Below are 18,381 nucleotides of genomic sequence, written 5' to 3'. Positions count from 1 at the left end.
TGATGCACACGAAGAGCAGCAACTTCAGGAGCACCAGGGCCCTAGGGCATCCGAAGCAAGCTGCACTCGAACGAAGATGTATCACGGCCCAGCGTCTGTGTTACCTGGGGAACTGGTTCACCGGCGTCTTTCGGAAACCTGGACATTCGTTGCAGCCGCGTCAAGCTGTCACGCTTTGGGAAAACTCACCTGTGGTTTGGCTGACCCAAGTCAAGGCGCAGTTTTTTTTTCGTTTGTTGCCGTGGGCAAGATATGGTGCGAATACGTCGTCGCCAATATGAAACCAAGCTAACATAAACGCCGGCTAAGGACAGAGACCTGCTGTTTAGGACGGACTTATGCCAGGGGTTTATGTGCCCAACATCACAAAGTTCGTTAAGTACTTCAATATGAGCGTTCGGGAACTGGAAACCAACAAAGTTTCTCATGTCCTGTCAATTGCGTGTGTTTTGTCTTGCGCTGTTTTACTGAGACATCCTTATCCGCTCGCCTATCTTCGCGTTCTCCGCCTAATGTGAAGCTGCCCTATACAGCGCCACCAAGCTTTATAATCTAAAGATGCTCTCTTGATTATGTTCACTGGCGTTTCTAGCGCCGCCGTTGGGGCCTCCATCATGCTGCGCGAGGACAAGTAGTCTCCGATGGCGCTACCTTCCAAGACATTTTACCGTCTTCTACCTTTTGCAACTCCGCCGATACAACTTCGACTCTTTGGAGACGACCTGTGTTGAATATATACAGAGAAGCTCGTACCGTCTACAAAGAAGTTGAGCACCTTTACAAACATCCGTAAGGCAAAGCACTGCACCTTATGTACCCACGACCCATCTATCACCTACACCATCTCTCAACGACGCAATAAGCTCGCTGCGGTACAGCAGAACGAACTGTTCTCTGGTTCGTAGTTTACCACAAACATCGAGCACATCAGCGGAAAAGGTAATGTGGTCACTGACATGCTCTCCCGCGTATCCGCGGTCCAGTTGCTCCCCGCGACGATTCAAAATCTCGCTAACGCAGAGAGCCTATGCCGATCTCCAGAAGCTATGTAAATTCAGCTATGCTGTGAATTGGTTGGCTGCACGTAGGCAGGCTTATGTAAATCAGCTGACTTATGTTCCCTGAAGAGCTAATTTTATTTCACGGCAGTGGCAGGGGAATTACCATTTGACATTTTTATATTACCTAGTGTTGTGCCTACATCTTCCCGAACATACACCAGTTGCCCTTTATTTGACATGGTTGGTAAAAATTCCCGATTAAAGCACAAGCTACGGACGTGCGAAACGCGGCAGCCGGAATCAGAACGTACAGGAGCAGTGGGCTTTGGCGGCCGTTCATTTAAACCGCCTTTGATGATTACCTAGACACAGTAGGAGGAAAAAATTTGTTGGCGTCACAAAAGCAGAGGAGCTGAGGTCAAGCTGCTGCTGATAGGCTCACTGCCTTTTCCTGTTTACCAGGCAGGAAGCTCCGGCACCTCTCTCGGCATAAGGGTAAACCAAGCGAAGGAAGTAGGTCCGTCCACTCCTTTCGTGCACGCTGTATGTTTTTCTCAACATTTTCTGACCCCAATGGTAGTCCCCTCAAAAGAAGCCGCACGGAAGCGAACATTCCACCGTTACCTGCCCTATAATTCGAAATACCTGACATCTTCCCCCGATTTTTCATCATTGCCTCAGTAGACAATGCAAAGCCAGTGCCATCTACATGCGTTTTTCTAATAGGTATTTGCATTCAAAGTGTTTTAAGGGAATACTACAAAGCAAAGAAACTGACTTCTAGAGAAATATTTGGAGAAGTAACAACCCATAAAAATCAAAAAAGCTCCTTGGACAAACCTGTCTTGCCGAACTGAAAATCAAAGTCACTCCCCACCGAACCCGAAATGCATCGCAAGGTGACAAATCCGAATGTGATCTCTGCATTGAAACTGACACTGGCATCATCTAGGGCGTGAGCGACCTGGGCGTCATTGCCGTAAAGACGATCACTATGCATGGAGAAAATCAGGAAATCAAAATAAACATATAATGCTGAAGAGTTGCAAGCTGGGCGAGTTGGAAATGCATCTTGAATGAAACCAGGCGCAAACGTAACAGGACGCAGAAACCAGGACGGAGAACGCAGGACCCAGCGCTTGTCCTCTGTACTCCTTTCTGCGTCCTGTTACGTTTGCGCCTGGTTTCATTCAAGATATAATGCTGAGTTTTGACCGCAGTACCTTACCTGAATTTGTGACTTTAGCCTTCCTTCGGTGTACCATCCCACCATATGTCCCCAACCAACGTCGTTGCTTTAACTGTCAACGTTATTGGCATTGCACTAACAACTGCCGTGGGTGGATAACTTGTGCGCAGTGCTCAGAGTACGACCACCCGACAGAGAATTGCAAGACTACATTCATTAAATCCCCGATCTGCAGCGGCCCGCACACAGCATACACAAGGACGTGTGAAACATTCTAACTCGAGAGGAAAATAATCAACCACAAAGTGAATGAGAACATGTGTTATCCAGAAGCGCGTAAAAGGCTCAGCGCCTTCGTTCCTGAGAAGTATGCCGACGCAGCTCGTCGGGGGGCGGGGCGGCGTCTTGTCACAGAGGTTACCCTCAACGGGGAAACCGACTTAGTTCTGCCCCAAGCTCCCAATATGCTGCCGAAGACAGCCCTAACTACGTGAAGCACTGTGACACCTGCAAGGGTTGCGTAGCCAACAAACGCCAGGTGTTACGGTTCTGCCGTTGGTCCTGCTTCGGCTGGCAGACCTTACGCGGCCATGGATGTAGATGTAGCATCTCTTTCGAGCACTTCTGCGTCCAACACACAACAAACAGTGTTGGGAGGGATTTCTTCCTACACTTCAAACATTTTCAGTGGTGGAGGCTCCAAGGACTCCATCTAGTCCCTCTCACAGCCCTGAGACGATGTGATAGACATAACACCGTCCAGCACTGCGGCAATAACATAGACATAACACCGTCTCGACCAGCGCCAAAGTTGGCGAAAGTACCGCGTTCCATCGTGGGGAGGAGCAAAACGTAAGCCGCTGCCCCTGTCACTGGTCCAAATCATACCTGAGGGTGGTGGGTGATTGTGATGAGGGGAATCTCGCTCGCAGGTTCTTTTTAGGTATTCTCTGCAGACTTGGACCACCAAAGTGGCAATAATTAAGCCAGGGCGTTGGACGACGGCACAAAAGCAGAAATTCTTAACCGAAATCACGCACACTGCCGGCAATTACAACCCAAAGATTAACCACATGTGCATAACTCTAAGAAATATCCAATATCCAAAAAGCACACAAAAGTTCTTATAAGCTGTTCAGGGGGTAGGTGTTGTCGGTAGTGGGCCGAGGATGCTGGGGACGATGCGGGTTGTGGCACTTCAGGGCTATGATGACGGCGTCGCACAAGCCGGAACGTCGACGAGGAAGACGCACCGTTTCCCTCGTATGCAACGGCCTGCTCAGCAGCCGCTCACAATATGACGCCATGTAGCAGCGGGCAGAATGCAAACGTGCACAGCCCGTCGCCTACAGGCAGAAGGCGGCGGCTTGTGCAAGGGTAGAGCACGCCAACCTTGCGGTCGCCACGAGTCAGGCCCGCCTCAGCCCCAGGATGCGAAGGAGACAGGGAGGCCCGTACGAGCTGGGGTCCCCAAAAACCCGACGAGCTACGAGTCTTCAACCTGGACGTTGCTCTCCTGGTTCGTGCTCTGACGACCCCTGCCGGCGTTCTGCTATGTTCTTCCCTGGCCTTCGTAGCTCCTCAGTTGTGGCCACTTCCCCTTGGCCCACGTCAACCCATTGTCTGGCTTGCTTTTTCTTCTGCGCGCAACCACACTGAGTCTCCTCCCCGCACGCGTACTGCATGGGTATATTTGCACCATGGTGTCGTCATTGTCGTAATCATCCGAACGAGCGTTACACCTCAGTGATAAATCCAGCCCTAGTATTCGACTACACCCGCCAAAATCGTTTCAAAATATTTATGGTAGCACAGATAGTTACGCAGTGGAACCGCAGGTAGTAATTAAAAACTTAGATGATATATACAAAACCCCACACTAAAACTCAAACAACCCCCATCTGGTTGAAGAGACCCACCTTAACTCTAAGCACACTCTGATGATGTCAGGGTTCGGGTGCTATGAACAACAAGATGACGCACATGTGAAAAGCAAAAAACGAGAGGCAACACAGGTCTCGAGCGAAACCAGACACATTTATTAATGGGCTCAAAACCTCAACACGCAGAGAACGCAGCTAAGGGAGCGAAAATAAACACACAATCTACAGAAAGGAAAGCTAAAGGAGTGGTCCTGGAACAAAAAACAATAGTTCTACGACCTCTTAAATGTCACTAATGAAATGAATAACTAGCTGACAGTTCTTCAGGTACCTCGTAAGGCGTATCCATTGTAGAAAAGTAAACCTGCCCTATGGCTTCACGTTCAGGATTGCCTGGTGGCCGTAGCGTAGCGGTCGTGTCTTTGGCGCCGCTGCCTTGACTGGCAGGAATGGTAGATCCACTATTGACTGTGGTGACCCCGATGACTTGGCGCGATCCGATGCTCCCCGGCGCAAGGCAAGGGTGCTTCGATTTGTGGGAAGAGCAGGTGGTCCGCCCGATGCCGTGGTGGCCCCCGCAGGAGAAACAAGGGCCAGGTTACCCGGCGCAAAGCTCGGGTGCCTGGAGATGGACGGGTGTCCGACCCTACGATGCGGGCCCCGCTGTGCTGGCAGAGATGGCTACGTCCCTGCGCTGCTGTATGGGCGTAGCCATCGGGTGGATGTCGCTTTCTTTAGGGCCCCCGAACTCCAGCCGGCCTTCCGTTCCGTCATCGGACGCCTTCCTCTCTTTGCACCACCTTCTGGCACACTCTTCCCTACTCGCACATACCCGCTTTCGGCTGATTGCCCTCGTTTTTCTCTAATCCTCTCCTCCTTTGTCTCCTTTTTCTTCTTTCCTCTTGACCGGTACCTGCCGTCTCACTACACACACCAACTTCATGAACCAATACTCAGTATTCAGGAGAAACACCGAAAGCTGCACGTACTGTTCTGGTGGTATGGGTAGTGTTATACAAAAAGCGGTCCCTTTTTAATCCATTCATTTTTGCACCGGCCTAGATTAGGTCGCAGTTCGGGCGATTATTTTCAACAGGTTGCAAAACATTTTCGGACTATACATTTTCCGCGAATATTGTATGTCCAGCTCCGAATAAAAGTCCGCTATAGATGAGCTTCCTTAAACGCTCTTACTAGTTTGTGACCCGAATACGCACGGCCCCGTATGGTAATCGGAACGCACAGAAGACCGGTGCCGCTTAATAGAAAAACTTCTCTGGTCATCCAGAGCTTCTCTCTTTAACAAAAACAGCCAACATACTACAATAAAACAGACCGCACATATTCCCACATTGATGTGCCTATAAGATCCCTCCTTCTCTTTTCCGTCCATAAAGCAGTAAGTGGATAGGAATCCCAACGGAAGCAACCACTTCCCAAGCAGCCTCAGATGCTTAGAAAGGTGCCCCTGCAGTTCCGCTTCACATGAGAACTTTAAACAAGCAGGTGCCGACTGTGCAACGTTTAAAAAGAAGTGCACACATATTTACACATCAATAACGTACTTCGGTATTGATGAAGCGTGCACTTTCATCACACCACATTTGGTAGATGCTGCTAGCGTGTCTATTCTCCAGACTTTAGGTCCTGGAGTAATGAGGAATGCAAGAAGGCCAGAAATACTCAGAATAATGCCGGGGGAGGGGGTCCTCCGCAGGTTTGCTACTACAGAAAACCGCATTTCCTTCAAGCGCGCAAAAGCCATGGGAGAGTGAATCCAGCGTCCGGCAAAAAGAGACAGTGGGATGTCTTTCTTATCATCAATAAATTCTTATACAGATACGCGCAAACTTTGGAACAAGATACGAAAACTGCAGGGGAAAAAACTTATGTGACACCTCTTGTCAGCACTACAGGCGAAACAGTTCAAGACCAAGCAAACACCCTGCAAATATATTTCCAGCTCCTCTATCTACACAAGACATTCTTGCAATACAAAGAGTCTGTTGAAACAAGCCTATCCGTGACAACAAGAAATCTAATGACAGATTTCACTCACTTTTTTCTCTGCAGGAACGTATGGTAGCCGTGACCGCATGCCTACTTCAGGGCCCGGTTCCGATAAAAAACATACATATGGATTCAGCAACTACACGTAGACACCCTCAATTGCCTTCTCTTGTTCTGCAATTGGATACAGGGTGCTGGGTACTTTCCTCGTGCTTGGAAAGTATCAATTGTGTTAGGAATACTGAAAGAGGGAAAAGATGCCTCTGGTGCGACAAGTTTTCGCCACATCGCTTTGGCAAGCTCCTTGAGCAAGCTCTTTGAAAAGATCATGAGAGGGCTCATATATTTTTTAGAATATCATGGTGTCCTCGATTGCAGGCAGGCCGTCTTTCGGTTGGGCATACCAACAACTGACATTGCTATAGCTGTTGACTGCTATGTTGAAGAAGCTTTTGTCCATATACAACAATTTATGTCTGTATTGCTTGACTAACCGCGTGGCGCTATGGCATCATGGATAACCTGATATCTTTCGGCATTTGTGGAAATATGTTAAACACACTGGAAAGCTACTTGTCAGATAGAAAATTTTGGGTATAAGGTGGTGCAGTGTTATCCCGGATCTATATACAAGGAAATGGCGTGCAACTGGGTGGTGCGCGTAGCTGCGCACTATTCATTCCAAAAATGAATAAATGAGGGGGAGCACTGCCACCCACCTTTTTTTATTCAATATGCGTAGACAATGTTTTCATCACTTTCTGGTCATGTAACTCATCTATTGTGATCCGCAGATCCAAGTTGCTGTCAACAGACTAGCCAAGGGGGCAGACAAAAAAGTTTTAAAATAAATCCGCATAAAAGCGATTGTGTTCTCTCTTTCAGGAAGCGTGTGGTCCATCTGTAATCGACCAAACAACCTAAGGGAGTTGACATACCCGCAAAAAGAGAACACATATTTGTTGGAATAGTTTTACATGACCAGCTTACATTCATTCCACATGATAAACAACAATAAACAAATGTATAAAGAATATGAACAGCTTAGATGTGCCATCCCGCCAGTCATATTGTCACGAAGCCATGGACAACGCAGTTGTCTTGAAGGAGAAACAAGTTTATTGGTAAGAACTTGTGCTCCCCTAACAACTCAAAAGAATACAGAGGCGGCGAAGCAGCGGTCAATAAAGTGACTAGCACAGGGGAGTGTCGTCGAATGAATGCCGCGGCGTCTGCTCTGCAGGCTTTTATCTTTCGGCGCAAGTGTTTCTGGAACCATCGATTCACATCCAGAACATTCTTGGAACTATCGATTCACATTCGATTCACATCAAGAACAAAGACGATTATTCTAGGCTAGTGACGTTAGGGTGAAACAGTCTGCTTATCTGAATGTGATAACCCGTGCGGCATAAAAGTAAAGAATGTAAGACGCGCCTCGTTTGGAACGCATATAACGCAGCCAGGCGTGGCCGGCAGTAATAAACAAACAATAAATAAAACCCATACATGGTTCGCGGCATTACCCTCTAAGAGTCCATCGACCCGATGCTAAAATAAAAGACAGTCCGAACGAACAACAAAACAAGTCCGTCATCTTGCATAGTAAGGTTTTCATGCGAACCACGTGGACGACTTCGGGCCGCGTGCGTCGTCGCGATGTTCCGGAATCACCATCGGCGATCACCTCGTTGGCAAGTTGGCCGACACGTCGTAGAATCTGGTAGGGTCCGCAATAACGTCGCATAAGCTTCTCACTTAGTCCACGTCGACGGATGGGAGTCCAAACACACACAGGATCCCCAGGGTGGTACTCGGCGCCTCGGCGTCGGAGGTTGTAGCGCCCGGCATCCACCAGCTGCTGGTCCGTTGTACCAACTCGAGCCAGCTGGCGGGCCTCCTCCGCACGCTGAAGGTATCCTAGGACGTCAGCGTTGATGTCGTCGTCTTCTACGTGCGGAAGCATGGCGTCGAGCATCGTAGTCGGCCGTCTTCCGTAGACAAGCTCGAACGGCATCATCTGCGGAGTTTCCTGGATAGCCGTGTTGTACGCAAAGTTGACATACGGTAGCACTTCGTCCCAAATCTTATGTTCAGCTTAGACGTACATGGACAGCATATCCGCGTTTGTCTTGTTCAGGCGTTCCGTTAGTCCGTTCGTTTGGGGGTGGTACGGCACCGTTCTTCGGTGATCCGTGTTGCTGTAGCGTAATATCTCTTGCATCAGCTCCGCAGTAAATGCCGTTCCGCGGTCCGTGATTAGGACTTCCGGGGCTCCATGTCGCAGCACAACTTGGCTTATAGAGAACTTTGCGACTTCTTGTGCAGTCCCCCTCGGAAGAGCAGCGGTCTCTGCGTAGCCCTTCATGTAGTCTGTCGCTACAACAATTTACTTGTTCACGGATCGGGATGTAGGGAACGGGCCCAGAAGGTTCATTCCAATCTATTGGAATGGTCTAGATGGGTTGCCGATCGGCTGCAGAAGTCCGGCGAACCTCGTCGGCGGCGTTTTCCGTCGTTGCTGGCAGTCATTGCAGCTCCGCACGTAGTGGGTGACGTCGGATGCAAAGCAGGGGCCAGTAGTACTTCGACTTGATTTTCCCAATTGTGCGAGCTGTGCCGAGATTTCCGGAAGACGGGTCGTCGTGGCACGCTTCCAAAATTTCGTCACGAAGATCTGCCGGGATGACAAGAAGATAATTCGCAATTGTTCCGGGGCTGAAATTCTTCTTCACGAGGACGGAGTTTTTCAGGCTGAATGCAGGAAAGTTGCGTTTGAAGGCCCTGGGAACGGCGACGTTGCATCCTTGGAAGTAGTCATCAATCATGACGCGTAGATCGGGGTCGGCACGCTGCTGAGCGGCCACGTCGCTCTCAGTCACGACTCCGAAGAACGCGCTGTCTTCATCGTGGTTTTGTGGTGGTGGGTCGACGGGGGCACGGGACAGGCAGTCGGCATCGGAGTGTTTTCTCCTTGATTTATCAACTACTGTAACGTCGAATTCTTGCAGGCGCAAGCTCCACCTACCAAGACGTCTAGAGGGTCCTACAAATTGGCGAGCCAACACAGCACATGGTGGTCTGTGACAGCCTTGAATGGTCTTCCATACACGTAAGGGCGAAATTTTGAAATGGCCCATATAATCGCGAGGCACTCTTTCTCAGAGGCTGAATAGTTTCTTTCTACCTTGGACAGACCAAGGCTGGCATAGGCGATTACTTTCTCACAACCGCCTTGCTTTTGGACGGGTACAGCTCCCAAGCCTATATCACTGGCGTCCGTGTGCATTTCCGTTTCGGCGTTTTTCTCGGCGTTTTTGCAGCTGGCAGAATGCTTTTTCTTGGTCGTTTTCGCAGGTGAAACAGGTGCTATCTTTAGTCAAGCGCGTGAATGGCTCTGAATTGCATGCGAAGTTTGCGACGAAGCGCCGGTAGTATGTTCACAGTCCGAGAAATCTTCGCACGCCCTTCTTGTCTTTCGGCCTTGGGAAGTTCGGAATGGCGGAAGTTTTCGCCGGATCAGGCCGGACTGCCGTGGCGTTGACGACATGGCCCAAAAACGTGAGGTCCTCGTACGCGGAGCGGCACTTTTCAAGCTTCAGCATTAAACCCAACGTACGGATGGCCTCGAGTACAGATTGCAACCTTTGCAAGGTGTTCGTTGAAAGTCCGGGAGAATACCACAACATCATCGAGGAATACGAGGCAGGTGTGCCACTTCAGGCCAGTTAGCACCATGTCCATGACTTGTTGGAATGTTGCTGGCGCCGTGCACAACCCGAACGGCATCACCTTGAACTCGTATAGGCCGTCCGGGGTTATAAATGCAGTCTTCTCTCGGTCTGTCTCGTCCACTTCAATTGGCCAGTAGCCAGTCTTCAGATCCATCGATGAGAAATACTTTACGTGGCAGAGGTGGTCGAGGGCATCGTCGATTCGCGGGAAAGAGTACACGTCGTTTTTGGTGATTTGTTCAGTCGCTGGTAGTCAACGCAAAACCTAATGTGCCGTCTTTTTTCTTCACAGGTACCACCAGCGCAGCCCAGGTGCTTTTCAATGGCTGTATAATGTCGTCGCTGAGCATGTCGTCGGCTTGAGTCCGGATGGCTCCCCGCTGGTGCGAAGAGAAGCCGTATGGTGACTGTCGGGTTGGTCCGGCTCCATCTTCGGTTATGATGTGGTGCTTCGCCTAAGATGTCTGCGTACTTTTGAGTTCAACAAAAAACACTCTGTTGCGATGCAGCAAATGCAATAATTTCTTCCGTTCTTCTTGCGGTAACGCCGGATTCACGTCGAAGGGATTCGGAAGCTTGAAGGTCTCTTCGGGTGCGCGTTCAAAGTCGGCAACCGCGATCACGTCACTTGCTTCTTGCGTTTCTTCGATGATCGCAATTGCAGCGCCCCTGTTTAAATGCTGGTATTCCTCGCTGAACTTAGTGACCAAAACTCGGAATTGGCGTTGCGTAAAGTGCGCAATGCCTCTTGCAACGGAGACACCGCGGTCAAGGAGCGACGTTTGGTCACTCTCTACGATAGCGTCGACGTAAGGAACAGCATCTTCACAGTAGACGGCGATCATCAAGCTTGCGCGGGGTGGCAGTGTGACATGATCATCGGCGATCCTTAAAGCAGCACGGTGTTCGGGGTTCAGTTCCGGCGTCATGAATTGATCGGAGGAAAAAATTTTGCAGTTGGTCTGTAGATCAATTATTGCACCGTTGTCCGTCAAAAAGTCCATTCCAAGAATTACGTCGCAGGAGCAGTGCGGCAAAATGACGAACGGCGCAGGGTACGTTGTGCCGTCTATGGTGACGCGCGATGTGCACGTTCCACATGGCGTCACGAGGTGGCCTCCTGCTGTGCGAATGTGCGGACCGTCCCATCTGGTCATACCTTTCCTCAGCTTACACACAAAAGGTCCGCTCATGACTGAGTACTCGGCTCCCATGTCTATGAGGGCGACAACTTCAAACCTTATGATGGACAGCTGAACGTCAGACGCTGCCTTCTTCGAGTTCCAGGTGCGTCGTGGCGTCGTATCTCGGCTTATGCGTGTTGACGGTCGGGCACTGTGCGTCATGGTCTTCGTTGTATTATCATCGGCAGGTTCGGCCATGTCGGGTACACGTCACGCCGTTTTGCTGTCGTCGTCGTCGGGAGTCACGTCAGGGTTAGATTGGGTCGTTGGGTTTGGGGCATGTCGTGAACAATGGTCTGCAGCGAGTCGCTGCTTCGTTGGAGGGTTTTCATGCCACGAACCATGTATGGGTTTTATTTATTCTTTGTTTTTAGTGCCGGCCATGCCCGGCTGTGTTATCTGCGTTCCAAACGAAGCGCGTCTTATATTCATCACTTTTATTCCGCACGGGCTATCACATTCAGATAAGCAGACTGTTTCGCCCAAACGTCACTAGCCCAGAATAATCTTCTGCGATCTACAATGTTCTGGATGTGCATCGATGGTTATAGAAACACGTGCGCCGAAGGATAAAAGCCTGCAGAGCAGACGCCGCGGCATTCATTCGATGACACACGCCTGTGCTAGTTACTTTATTGACCACTGCTTTGCCGCCTCTGTATTCTTTTGAGGTGTTAAGGAAACACAAGTTCGCTCCAATAAACGTGTTTCTCCTTCAAGACCACTACGTCGTCCTTGGCTTCGTGATATCCTGGTGGAAGTGCTAGGTACCAAGCCTTTATGCTATACGACATCTGGAAGCCGCCAAGCCAGTCAAACCAGAGAAAGCCGCTGACTGCAAGGATTGCTACTCGAGTTCGGTGTTCTGCCAGAAGGGCCCAAGAGAAGGAACGTGTTAACCAACACCATGGTGCAAAAAACAACGGCGCCAATCGTCTTGCAGCAGCCCCGAGAACCGCCATCGCTCCGGGGAGCCCCCGCTGAAGATATCGAAGAATGGTTGGAGAAGCTGGAGCGCTCTCCGCTACTTCAACAGATGGGACGACGAAGAAACTTTCCGGCATGTCTTCTTTTACTTAGAAGATGCTGCTTGAACTTTGTTCGAGAACCATGAGAGCTCTTTGACCGACTTGACTCAATTCAAAAGGGAGTTCCTTAAGACCCTCCCTCCCGTGGTGAGAAAAGAGCGAGCTTGAACGCAACACCCCAACGAAGGGGTCGTGATCTTCGTTGAGGAGATGAAGCGACTTTTTCGCCGTGCGGACCATGAAATGACCGAAGAAAACAAGCTTAGGTTTCTGATGCGAGAAGTGAAGCAAGAGCTTTTTGCTTGTCTAGTCTGTAACCCGCAGAAGACGGTGGCGGAATTCGCGTCTGAGGCGGCCGCCATGGAAAAGACGCTCGAAATTCGAACGAGGTAGTACGACCGCCCTGTCAACGCACTGTTCTCGGAGATCATCGGTGCCGCAACTGTAAGCTCCGATACATTGCGAGAGACCATCCGAGCAGTGGTCAAGCAGGAGCTTCAGAAGCTTTTTCCAATGACGCCGCAACCTCAAGTGGCTTGCTTCCCTCCGTGACGTCATCCGAGAAGAGTTTCAACAGGCGCTGGGGACTTCTAAGCCTTCAGAAGCACCCCGTCAGCCCCAAGCGATGGCCTACTCCGCAGTTTGTCGTCCCCCGCCCTGCTCCAACCCGCCGTCAAAAGGCCGAGCCATATCGCGGTCCAATGCCACCCGCCCGATGCCCTGTAGACCAATACCAGAAGCCAAGCAAGACCGACGTGTGGCGAACGCCCGATAATCGCCCGCTCTGCTATCACTGCGGAGAGGCCGACCACATCTACCGTCGCTGTCCCTACAAGAGGCTCGGTTTGCGAGGGTTCTCCGTCGATGCCCCACGCCCCCGATACGGCCAGCGCCCTGCTGAGATAGTAGAATACCTCTCCAATACCAACCGAGGACCAGCCCGCTGCGACTGTTCCCCGTCGCCCTGCCCGTATCAGTCACCGAACCGCCGCAGCACTGCTGACTTCTCACGTGGAAGGTCCCCCAGCCCACGCGGGGGAAACTAAAAGCAGCAACTTCGGGAGGTAAAGTTGCACAAGGGGGGAAAAATGAAAACCCATACATGGTTTGTGGCAATATGGTGCAGATACAACATGCCTTTTACGTGTTTTGAACAGTCTTGTGAGGTGCCGTATGTACTACAAAAGTGGAGTTTCTAAAAATTCTTTAAAAAAGCTTCTTAAAAACGTTTTTAAAAATGCTGGACGCAGTGCTGCACCTGGGCCTGCGTTTGGCGTCCGGGTCTTTCAGGACGAGTCCTATTGAAAGACTCTATGTTGTAACTGATCAGTGGTGCTTAGAGCGCCAGCGTACATACATGGGACTTTCGTACTGTGTAAAGGGGACATCCATTTAAAGTCATTCATTCATAGCTATTTTTTAAAAATAAACATCCTCCAAAAGGGTGATTTTGTGCCGTCTATCGCTTCTTTTGCCTTTCTCCATCCGAGTGAGAGTGAAGGCGGATGAACTCGAATAATATTACCTGAATTCTCCAGACCTGACTTCCGTGAGCTCTTGCCGCCTTAGCGTCTACCCCTGCCACCTGCGACATGTCAATAAAGGAAATTTACAGAAGACATTCGCTCAACGAACTCTATCAGCAACCCTTTCCGTTCTTGCAACACAAATTCTCATACGCTGCTTTTTAGCTTTTTACACGGATGCCTCCAAGCCTGGCACTGCTGTAGCGTGTGCTGCAGATGGTCCCAACTTTGCCAGCACAAGGACATTAAATAGAAACGCAAGTATACGTAAAGCTGAGGCACATGCTTCCCTGTCAAACGCATCCTGTTTGATTATTGTCAAAATCGCAGAGAGGGTCGTTGTAGTTTTTTTATTTCACCGTTTCAACAGCTGATTGCCTTTCTCGTTCCTGCCCGCACGAAACTTTCTGTGACGAGAAACTTAGGTCGACAGCCCTAAAAGTTCGGTTTCCTGTCTGTAGGGCGAATCACGGAGAAGCTACCTGAAAATATTGTCCTGTTTTGGGTCCAGCAGTTTCCGCAATCATGCCAATTTAAAAAAAAGCAAGCACCGCAGATGTGAAGCTAGGCACAACCAATCTCTGCACCCAAATCGCTTGACCATACAGTCCCGTAGGTTCGCGTAAATTGCAATGAACGTAGTTTCATGACATCTCGAATATTTCGGTGTGGTGGTAGCCCTTAGGCAGCCTGTCTAGGGCTGTTCCCGGATGGGTATTATGCATACCCCAAGTTAGCGTTTCTGTTGTTTCCGATCCTAATCTTGATATGTGTAAGCGCATGATACAATACCCCTGTTTGTGGACCAGGCCACGCTGTCTCCACGAAATGGCGAGGAGTGGTCAACAAGCATGGAGTAGCCCTTCTAGATTTAGGAAGCCGGAAGTTTACGTATGTGCCCTTCATAAACTCGGAAACAAAGATGTACTCCAAAGCATACGTTGGAGGCTCTACAATAATTTTAGAACCTTGAATTCACGTTTTCCTCTAGAATTCCCGCCGCTAAAACGTCCTTGATTGAAACAGGCGCAGCCTCAGGTTTATCACGATTGGCGTTCGCCAGGACACTTGACGATACATTGTTGCTCGCGCCCACCTGCATGTCTTTGTGCTTAGATTCCTTTTCAGCATTTTAGAATTCTGAAGCCTTCACAACGACGTTGCCTTGTTTTCATACGGAGACGTGTGAGGCCTTACCGTACATATTAGCCCTATTATATTCACTGATTTTGTTTTGGGCAAGAAGCTATTCTCTGTGTCGCAGGTGCCCTTGAACAAAACGTCATCTTCTCTCACCTCCGGCTTGAAACAGTTGTTCTATTGCCGAGCTTCTGGCCTCACCTTATCACGACGCGATATCGATTTTGTCCTGATGCATGAAAAAGAGTGCAGTGCATTCTCGCTTCGTTTTCTCTGCGTGATGGAAAGAAACGACAAAGCCTAGTGCCGCTGTATGTCGGACAACTCCCTGAAGTTGCAGGTGGTCACAAAGGAATGGTTCCCAAGCCTCTGCAATTCATGTGGATCACCGTTTAACGTGAGAATCTGCAGCGTTGGTGCAACAATTTTCAAAGTTCGTGTACCTAAGTGGACGCGAGTGGCGAGGCTTGGTTGGGCTGCCCGGGAATGCCGTTGGACACAACCGTCAGTGGCCGAGGGCCGGTTGGCTTGCCTGAAGTGACGTTGGTTTTGACTGTTCCTTGGTAGATCTAAGCTTTCAAGTAATCCCGCTCGACATTATCACTGCCTAGAAGCTCAATGATTGTCATGTCTGTCTCTTACAATGCGGCCCTATTGTTTTCCGGCTCGTCAATGGGGTATTGAAGGTGTTGCGTATGCAGTGAAGCGGCTTCTAGAAATGTGGCCGCTGCCTCAAGGAGTCTGCTAACTTCATCACGAAGGATACGTTGCTGCCGGCGCAGCTTATCACTTTAATCGTTACGGTCATTCATTACTAGGTCGTGAAGGCCTGTCATCCCGACAAATAACAGCGGGCTTGGCATAGCCTACGGTCAGAAACACGCAAAAACCGATATCATCAAGGTATTCTAACATTTTTCAGAAATTGAACACAGGACAATCTGATAAAAACATAGCAACGTGCCGTGGCATATTCTTACTTTACATTTCCCGATTATAGTGTTATCTTTCCGGTTTGATGGCTGAGCACTCAACGAAAACATGGAGAACTAAAAGACCCTCGCCACATCTGGTGCAGTTTGGTGGATGGTCACCAGTCAGGAGATAAGAATGCGTGCTATGTGTGTGTCCTATTCGTAGTTGGTATCGCCAGCCCTAAAAGACCCTGTTTTTGTCCCTAGCACCTTATCGGCCAATTATAAGTTGTACCAAGTGAAACTTGTTGTTTGCTTCTGCGTCCTATTTTTTCTTTCAGAGCAGAAGGATTAGTGTTTTACTGCTGGTTTTATAACCACGTAAGGGGCTTGCGTGATGTCAATACTGTTTTTTTTCAGCTGCTCTGGCGGCAGCCTGGTCGGGTACCTCGTTGTCAGCTATGCCACAATGGCCAGAAACCGAACACACTATAATTTCTGAGTTTAGCTGGTGCGCTTTGTACAGAGCTTTAAGAAGGGCAGTAAATGTGAGATTATTGGTGCGCTTTCCTGTTGACAGGGCCGTGAAAACGCTGGGTGAGTCTGTGAAGATAACAAACGTACGTGTTTTGGTTGTGATGATCTGGTCCAAAGCCAGATAAACTCCGTATGCTTCTGCTGTGTATGTGATGGTTTTTTTTATGCATTGAATTGTCTATTGAAAGATGCTGTCCAACAGCTGCACAGGCCACAGGCGATTTAGTTTTCGATGCATCAGTGAAAAACTGAGCAGCCTGGTACACTCTTGGAGGTATACAATGTGCTCTGTTTGACTTCCAATAGTGAGTTCTTCCTGTCTACTTGTTGAAATGAGGTGTCGCATGATATGATGCTCGTATCCCAGGAGCCAGGCGTTCATTTGGGGTCATTTTGAGGGTGTCATCAAACGAGATCGATAGTTTTGTATAGATAATCAGTGAAAATTATTGAGCTACGGAAAGTCTGTTTGAAAAGAGCAGCATTTTTGAGTTATCTCTTATCAGGAGACACACGAGTGCTCGGGCTGTGACGTAACCTTCAGGGCATTGGCAATACCAATAACTGTTCGCTGGTACTACATAGACCAACAGTCTGATTCAGTATAGAGGCTCAGTACTGGACTAGTGCGGAAGGTCCCTGTGGCAAACATGATGCCCAGATTGTGGATAGGATCAAGCATTTCCAGCTCCCTGTTAAATGCTGGCCCGTAACCATACGTCCATATTCTAAGCTGGACAAAGCAAGACTTTTGTACAGGTGTAGTAAACACTTTGTCAGTGCCCCATTTCATGTACGTTAGTATCTTAATCACATCCATTGCTTTCAACCACTTCAGTTGAAAATGCTTCGGGTGGAGAGTCAACGAGAGTCTCGAGTCAAAGATCAATCCGAAAAACTTATGTTCTTTTTTAAGAGGAAGCAGTTGTCCATTTAAGTAGATTTCTGGTGATGGGGCAGCGCCCCTTTTTTAGTTGCGACACATCTCATGCTCGGGACTGTGTCCCTCCCTCCCTTGTTGTTGTCCGCCGTCTGAACTCTACTGCGCATGCGCATCTTTTCAGCCCCATCAGTGTTTGGCCTGACGTCAGTGCAGTACACTATAAAAGAAATAGTTAGGCGGCGCCCGGTTTCCATCCCCCGACTCTCTAGCCGCAACGGATGGTACCTGGCGCTCTACCCACTGCGCTACAAACTGAGACGGGAGAATGTGCTACGAACGCGCCTTATGCCCTTCACTCATTCAAACTACGTCAACAAGCTACTGATACAATGAAAGCACGCGAAGTTCAACGTCCACGGAAACGACGAACTGAAAACTTTAGAGGAGGACGTTCAATTTCCCTGGGACAAGCACCACGCACATTGCTGCTCAACCAGAGAAGTGGACGAAGAGGGCGGGCAGCGGGGTAGAATTGTGAGCATGCAATAAAGAAAGACGAGAACCAGGACGTGTTTGCTGAGGTAACGCGGGTGTCGGTCTCTTCGCTGTCTCTACATTTTTTTACATTTCTCTGTCTCTACATGGGGGTTCACACTACGTTCGCATTCGTGCTACGATAAATGAAACAACACAACGGCGAAAAAATGGAACCTGCACGGAACCCCCATGATGATTCGCATCCTCCTCATGGTTACCCATGGGAAGATGGTTTAATTCTTTCTTATACTTGGTACACGCAAACTTTTTTCGAGAACACTAAACAGGCACTTTTGGAAGGGTTAAACTGGAAGCCATTCTCATCTGGCCATTTGTAGAGCTCATTCACTGGTAGCTCAATTTGGCATTCACTAAAAGAGAGATTGCAAGACTTAAGCCAATCTGCACATCGTCAACATACACAGGGTAAAACATGTTTGGCGGAAGTATATTGCGTAAGGAATTCATTTTTACTATAAAAAGTGTGCAGCTCAGCACACCTACCAGCTGCATCGCGGTCTCTTGTGTAAATGTCTTAGACAGAATACTGCCTATCCTCACACGAAATGTCTGATCAGAGAGGTAGCTTTCAATTGTTTCTGCTGTTTTAATTCGAAGCACTACTTACAAGAAAATTACAGCTTTTTGAAAGAGTAGGTCTCGTGCAGTATTTATGATGTCTCCTGTCTCTTTGCTGAACTACACTAAAAATTAAATTTGTACACGGTCAAAAAAATACAGTATTTACAGAAATCGTTGAACAGCCGTATATAATAATATTACTGTACTATCAATAGCAATTACGGCCATAACTC

At 49.0% G+C, this 18,381-nt stretch overlaps 1 protein-coding gene across 1 annotated transcript in view; it reads right to left on the bottom strand.

Annotated features, from left to right (window-relative positions):
* Window positions 1–18,381, bottom strand: part of LOC144141916 (uncharacterized) — a 153,802-nt gene that overhangs the window by 69,444 nt on the left and 65,977 nt on the right. The window lies entirely within an intron of this gene.

This window comes from Haemaphysalis longicornis, unplaced genomic scaffold (genome assembly GCF_048455015.1).
Source record: "Haemaphysalis longicornis isolate Haplotype H1 unplaced genomic scaffold, Haemaphysalis longicornis Haplotype H1 scaffold_6, whole genome shotgun sequence".
NCBI classification, from domain to species: Eukaryota; Metazoa; Arthropoda; class Arachnida; order Ixodida; family Ixodidae; genus Haemaphysalis; species Haemaphysalis longicornis.
The sequence above is the reverse complement of the archived record's forward strand: the minus strand, read 5'-3'. Positions and strand labels throughout refer to the sequence as shown.